This window comes from Miniopterus natalensis, chromosome 17 (genome assembly GCF_054644295.1).
Source record: "Miniopterus natalensis isolate mMinNat1 chromosome 17, mMinNat1.hap1, whole genome shotgun sequence".
NCBI classification, from domain to species: domain Eukaryota; kingdom Metazoa; phylum Chordata; class Mammalia; order Chiroptera; family Miniopteridae; genus Miniopterus; species Miniopterus natalensis.
In genome coordinates, this window is record NC_142097.1 from 45,124,775 (window position 1) to 45,132,238 (window position 7,464).

Consider the following 7,464-nt stretch of genomic DNA (forward strand, 5'->3'; position numbering starts at 1 on the left):
CCAAGAGGAAAAAGGCCCCGCCGTGCCTTCGGGAGAAAGCGGGGTTTTGGGGGTGCATTTTAGCAATTACACCCTAGAACTGTAGGCGGAGGGTGTGCTTGGTTTTCTTAACTGTCGGGGCATACCCTTAACCTGTTCCAATGAGTTAGCAACCTACGTTTTACAAGCGAGACGCTGAGGCACAGAGAGGTCTTGTGATTTAGCTAAGGTCACAAAGCTCATAAGAAGGGGCGTGGGGATCTGCTCCCTAGGCCTGGCCAGCGCTCTGCCGAACAGCACCCGGAGCAGTGGGAGGAGAGAATCCAACATTCGAATATTAAAAGCACAAAGGAAATACCGTGAGAGGGCAGGAGACGTAGAGACCAGTATGACCAGAGAAATCTAGGAGGGCTTCAAGAAGGAGGTGATTTCTAGGCTGGGCCTTGAGGGACAAATGGGGATGGAGGATGGAGAGGGCTTTGAGGAGAAGGAGGCAGAAGTGCCCGATACATCTGTGAATCCCTGGCACCTGGCAGATGCTCACAATGAGTCTACTGAATAGACACAGAGCAGGAGGGCTAAGAAGGGCCTTCTCAGGGAGAAACAAGCAATTCCAAGCAGGCTGGAACCGTACCCAGGAAGGATTAAAGGCTGCTGGGAGAGGATACTGGGGAACCAAGCAGGTAGGCACATAAAAGACCTTATGTCTTGGAGCAAGGTGCTGATTCCTCAGCTCCAGGCAGGACAGCCACTGCGTAAGGCTCTGTCCCACCCCACCCCGGCATGCATCCACGACAGGATGTGCGTAATTTAAGTGTATGGTTTAACAAAGAACAGCGAGTACTCACGAACCCACCATTTGACTTTAAGACGGAATATTAGCAGAAATTTAGATATTCCCTTTGGTTCCTGCACCATCCCACCTTCCTCCCCTCTTCACAGCCATCCTGGGATCATCACTACCCGGATTTTATCAATTCATTACTTTTCTTTAAAAGTGTACCACATATGGATATATCCCTAAATGGTTATTGGAAAGATTACTATTTGTCTTTTAATATTCAGTGATTCCACCTTCCAAATTCTGCCGGCACCTGTAGCTGCCTAGAACAAAGGGCACACTGCCCAGCCTCCCTTGCAGCTAGGGGTGGTCATGTGACTAAGTTCTGACCGGCGAGCCGAAATGGCAGGTGCCACTTCCAGGTAGAACCTTTTAAAAGGAGGGGGGTCTGTCCCGCCCTCCCCCTCCCTTCATCCTGCTGCTTGGAACATAGAGGTGATGGTAGGAAGCCATGTCAGGCTGTGTGGACTGTGACGGGAGAAGGGGCCTGGATCCCCGGACTACACCCTGGAGCAGAGCCGCCATCCCAGCCCCCAAACCGCCTCCCCCTGACTGCTCCGTGAGGGGCAGGCAAACCATCTCATTTAAACCACTGTTATTTTGGACTCTGTTTCACCAAGCCAAAGCTACACCCTAACTAATTCAATATCATATTGGCGCAGAGCATTTTCCATTTCTTGACTTTTGTACTAATGGGCTTATACATATAAATTATATAAATTCTGCAGCTCTGTTGGCAAGATTCACCACGATAGTGCAGGTGGGTACTTTCAGTCACTTATTCTCGCTGTTCTATGGAAATCTGCTGTTTAAAAAGCCCGGAATCGATGAGTCCATTCTCCTGCTGAGGGCACCTGAGCTGTTTCCAATTACATGCCATTATAAACAGTGATGCGGGGACATTACGATACTTGTCTCCTTGATATGTTAGAGTGTCTCCTGGGTAAATACCTAGGAGTGCAATTGCAGATTCAAGCCCGTGCATACCTTTGATCTCACTGGATATTACCAGACTGCTCTTCAAAGCAGTTCTAAGGGTTCTTGCTGGTTTACATCAGAGGCTGCAACACTTCTTCTGGAACGAGCCCGAGAGCCAGTATTTTCTGCTTTGCAAGACATACGGTACGCTGTAGCTCGAAAGCAGCCCTGGAGGACACGTAAACAAATGCGTGTGTGTGTTCCAATAAAACTTTATTCACAAAAGCGTCAGCTGGCCCAATCTGACCCGAGGGCCAAGGATTGTGGACCCCTGCTCTACGCCGACTGCAGCGTTTGGTATCATCAGTTCGGCCTCCTGGGGAATGAGACGGGGTGTCATCGTGACTTTAATTTCTGCTTCCTAGTTACGAGTGAGGTCAATCGTCTGCTCACACTTTTACTGTCCGTTCCCGTTTCTTGGGTGAAATGCGTGTTCACTATTGCCCATTGTGTTAATTCGCTGCTTGTCTCTGTTCTCATAAATTCTGAGTTCTTTCCATGCCGTGTCCCTCGGTCTGGGTTTGTCAGGTGTCTCCCCATGGGTCTAGTTCTCCACCCTGTCCTAACAAATCACTGCAAACTTCGCAGCCCCGCCAACACGCATCTATCTCCCACATGACCACCCCTAGCTGCAAGGGAGGCTGGGCAGTGTGTTCTTTGTTCTAGGTGGCCCACGTGCCAGCACAACTTGTTTTCTTGCCAGTTGTAACCCAACGGCCTTTCCCAGCTTCGAGAGGCTGCCGAGTTACCTGGCTCACAGCCCCCTTCCTGCAACTTCAAAGCCAGCAGCAGGGAGTGGAGGATGGGAGGTGGGGGGACGGGGGGCTCTCCCTGACCCAGCCGGGAAAAGATTTCCAATTTTAAGGATTTGTGTGATTAGACTGTGCTCATCCGGATAATCCAGGATCATCTCCCATCTCAAGGTCTGTAACCTTAATCACATCTGCAAAGTCCCTTTTGCCACGTGAGGTACCAGGTTCGCAGGTTCTGGGGATTAAGGGGGGGCACATCTTTGGGGTGCCCTTATTCTGCCTACCACACTCGTGATGAGATTCATATTATGTTTCTTTAGCAGAAGCATCCCAAAAATGATGCCACGTTCCCACCGTGTCCTGTCGGGTGCTGCTCGGTCTTAGATTGTCCCATGACCATGACGTGCCTCTTGTCACCTGATTAGACAGGCTCCCCCACGGGAAAGTTACGTCTTTGTGATGGATGAGTGGTTTGGGGGGATGTACTTTGAGGTGAAATATCCTAGTCCTTACCAAACTTGCAACTTATTAATTCATCTGAATCAGAACGGACTCATGGTTTCCTATTTCATTCAAGGGGTTATAACCCACCACTATCACTATTTATCCTGGTGCTGGAGTTGTCCCAGGTGTGGACCGTGAGAACCCCTTTGGCTGGCTCCTGCATCCTTTGATGTGTCCCTGGCATTCCCTGAGCACTTGCTTTCTTTCCTGATCCACGAATTGTTCCCGGCCCATCCTGTACTTTTCCTGGAATCACAGCAATGCCCCAAATGCCCGGGGAGGTCCAGGGCCGCAGTGTTCACCCTGGTGTCCACCCTTCCTATCTGTAACTCCAGGCCGACGCTCTCCCTCCTCCCTCGCTCCAGCCCCTACCCTGGGCTGCCCCACCTGGACTCCCTCCCACCCCCAACCCCCACTGCCACAGACACACCTTGCCCTGCCCCATCTTAAAGGTTTTGGTGTTTTTTCAAGTATGTTTTTATTGATTTCAGAGAGAGAAAGGGAGAGAGAGAGAGAGATAGAAACATCACTGATGAGAGAGAGCCATTGATCGGCTGCCTCCTGCACGCCCCCGACTGGGGATCGAGCCTGAAACCCAGGCCTGTGCCCTGACCAGGGATTGAACCGCGATCTCCTGGTTCATGGGTCAACATTCAACCACTGAGCCACACCGGCCAGGCCTACCTTAAGGTTTTAGTACTGAAGTGCCAGGCAGGAAAGGGAAGAAACAGAAGAAAGTGCCTCGGCCTTTCAGATCCTGAACCCCCTCCATACTCACTACCACACAGGAGTTCAATCACCAGAGCAGACAGGACGCCGCTGTCCCCCAGGGGGCTGTCTGTGTGACCCTAGCACCTTCATGAACGTCTCTGAGCCTCCTCTGAGGCACCCGCCACTGAAGGGGCAGCTCTCGGGACAGCAGCTTTTCACCAGGTCTCTGGAGACGACAGCCGTGGACACCGTCTGGGAAGGGAGGGGCCGGATCTCGGGCCCTGGCTCTGGGAGCCGGACATAATGACCACTATTAGTCCACTCCAGGGCAGCCTGCATTCAGGCGCTGGGGCCTCGTGTGGCCCCCTGCAGACCTGCCCCACCGGGGCATCCCCTGCCCCCGGTCTGAGTGGGGAGCCGGCAGCCAGGCCCTGTCCAGCAGCCATAATGGTCAGTCCTCCCAGACTGATCAGAGAGGAGGCAGGATGTGCTGGAGGGACAGGGTGACCTTTTTGATGTCCCCGAGCTGACAAAGCTGCAGATTATCATCTCGGCCGCCCGGAGGAAACTGCCCTCGTGTCTCATGATCCGCTTGTAATTAGAAGGGTGCCTGAGAACCCGACGAGATGAGAAACCTGCTTTCATCTACATTTTTTTCCCCTTTTTTGAAAATTCCAGACAGGAGGGGAGAGCTGCCCGGACACAGCCGCACGTCCAGACACAGGGCGCCGCGTGCACAGGCCGAGGCTCCCTCCCCACGGCCTCAGGGCCGTGGGGTCCCCACGGTGCGGCCCAGGACACTCGCAGGTGGATCGGGACACAGGGTCAGCACGGCCATCTCTTTGCACACGCTCTGTCAAGGTCAAGAGCTGGCATCGGGCCCCTGTGGCACTCAACCCCTGGCTATCAGGCCACATGGCTTCCCAGCCTCCTCCGGGCCTGTCCTCCCTCAGCCAGGACGCCAGGCAGTCCCAGGGCCTTCTGTCCAGCTCAGCCTGGCAGTTTGGGGTGAAGCCAGGGCTGAGACCCCAGCACGCACAGCCCGCCCTGCGCCCTGCCCCACGAACTGTCTGCAGGGCAGGCCAGCAAGGGGCACAGGGCCACGCTCCTGCTCCCAGGCCGGCCAGGGTGAGACGCCCCGAAGGCTTCGAGAGTAAGTGAACCGGCCACTTCACCTGCAGAGGGATGAGGGCGGCAACGGTGGCCCAGTGGGCAAACGTGGCCTGCAGGGGGGTTTCCTGGGGGTCTCCACCTGCCCTCCTCTCCAGCCCCCAAGCAGGCCCCAGTGGCAGGGAGACCTCCCTGGACAGGCTCTCCCACAGGGCAGCAGCCCAGGGCGCAGAGGTGGCACTTGTCTCCCCTAAGGGCTGTGCCCCAAACAGGGCTTGTCCAAGCACCACAATCCCCATGGGCCCTGCCCAGGCTCCACGAAACTCTGGGACCCACAGGGGATGGGGGCGACCCTGGCAAGTCAGATGGTCTCACCTCCCACGGGACAATCCCGGTCTTGGGAACCCTTTCCCTCACCCTCACTATCAGAAAACCGGAACTCCTCCAGGTGGCCTCAGCAGACCCCAGTGAGATGTTACTGACTTCTGTTTGCCAGGTTTGGGGACAGGGCTACGGGGGGGGGGGGGGCAGACACAGCTGGGAGTCCTGGGGCTCAGTTTGGCTGGATCAGGCTCCCCATCCAGCAGCTGCAGCCCTCAGGCTCCCGCACCCTGGCTGCCCTGCAGTGGGGCAGGAACGGTGGGCCTGGGGGAGGTATGCAGGAATGCGACATGCCCGGGCTGGGGCCCAGCTTCTGAGAGCTTCCCCAGCTGTGCAGAGGCCCCACGGATGGAGCCAGGGTAATTAGCGCCCGTGACAGGCCAGGCCGGGACGGAGACAGGGAGCACGGGTGGGAGTTAGGAACAGGCTCGCCCTGGGGACCCAGGGCCCTCTGCTCCCTGGGGAAGGGCTGCAGCTGGGCCTGCGGGAGGGCAACCTTCATGGAGGCCGGGGGTCCTCGACCCTGCTCGAGGCCACGGCAGTAAATTAAGTGAGGCCCCCCAAGGGCCCGGTACACGGCAGGAGCTTAACCCATGGGACCCCCTTCCTGCACCCAGAACCGCCCACCCCTTCCTTGGGAAGTGGCCACCTCGGTCCCTGCCCCTGCCTCTGCAGGCCATCACTGACCCTGGGGATGGAAGCGGGGTCACAGTGCCCGCTGAGAGGCACCACTGAAGGGAAGAGCGGGTGTTGTTATTGCTGTGGTTTGGGGCCCAGACACAGACGAAGTTTTCAGATAACTAGGGAACGGTCATGAAATTCCGGGCTGCTGAAAGCTGAGCCCCAGGCCCAGGCACCCATTGCACAGCCAAGGCCCGTCAGGGGCGGGGGCTAATGACAAGGGCCACCCAAACTTGGGTTCCCAGCCCAGGCTCCTCCAGCTGTCCCCACCCACTGTCTGTACCTGGCCTGGCTACAGACAGGGTGCCCGCCTCAGCGAGGAGCCCAGGATGGGCCTGAGGACAGGCTGAGCTTCCAGAGACCACAGTGCCCGACAGCAGGGTCACCAGGCAGGGAGGCTGGGCCACCCGACTCCTGGCTCAGGGTCCCGTCCAGCCTGCCACACAGCCTCAGGCCTGCCTGTGCCCAGATGCCTCCAGCTGGGGGACGTGGCCGGGAGAAAGAGGACCCCTTCCCCTCCCTCCATGCCAGCAGGAGTGGGGCAGCCACTGGCCAGGTACAGCAGGTAAAGGGTTCAAAGTGCACAGCAGCTGCTCCACACCCTCCTCAGGCCTCAGTCCAGTCTCAGGCCAACACCCAAAACACAGGCTTCCATGCCTCTCCCCTTCCCGCACGGCCTGTTCTGCAGCTCTGGGCCCCCCATTCTATGCTGCGGCCTCCTAGTGCCCGCTCCTTGAAGAAACCAGGCCTTTCCTGGCCCCCGGCCTGGCCCTGCCTCCCTACCCACACAGATCCTGTGGGGGATGCAGAGGAAGACCCCTCGGCCCCAGGTTCCCAGAATTCTCCCTGGGAGGGATGGGGGATCGCACCTGGCAGAGGTGGGACCATGCGACCTTGAGCGGTAGTCACGTGCAGCGTCCACTAAAAGTTTTCTAACTGGGCTCTAGACCACGTCCTAACAGATTGAGAGCGGGCCGATGGTGCACAGAGGTTTTTGTTATTTCAGGAGGCGCTGCTAAGGCCCCAGAGTCAGTGAGAGAGGCCCCCATCGCCCCTGTCCCCAGGTGCGCTAGGAGGGCTCAGCTAGAACATGGGGGGGAAACTGAAAACAAAAGCTGACTTAGCACATAAGGAAACAATTATTGTGGCTAAGGGACGCAGCCCTCCCCGCAGATGCCACTCCATGGTCCTCCCCGTGACCCCGGGAGGCCACTCCTCGCCTGTGCAGGTGGTAGGGAGGGTGTGGCCAGGGTGGCCTCTCCACCAGAAAATTCAAACTACCCCTAGACAAGCCCTTCCCAGGAAACACGGAGACATGACACGTCCTCATGGCCGGCCTCGTCCCCCATCAGAGGCGAGCGTGGCCCAGTGCCTGGAGGTGGCAGAGGGCGGGAATCCCTGGGGAGGAATGTCCTCCAGCAGGGTCTAGACACTGGGATGGATGGGGAACGGCCCTGCAGAGGCGGGCGGAGCGCAGGCTTGTGAACAAAGACCAGGTAAGGACATCAATCAGCCACCAGATCACAT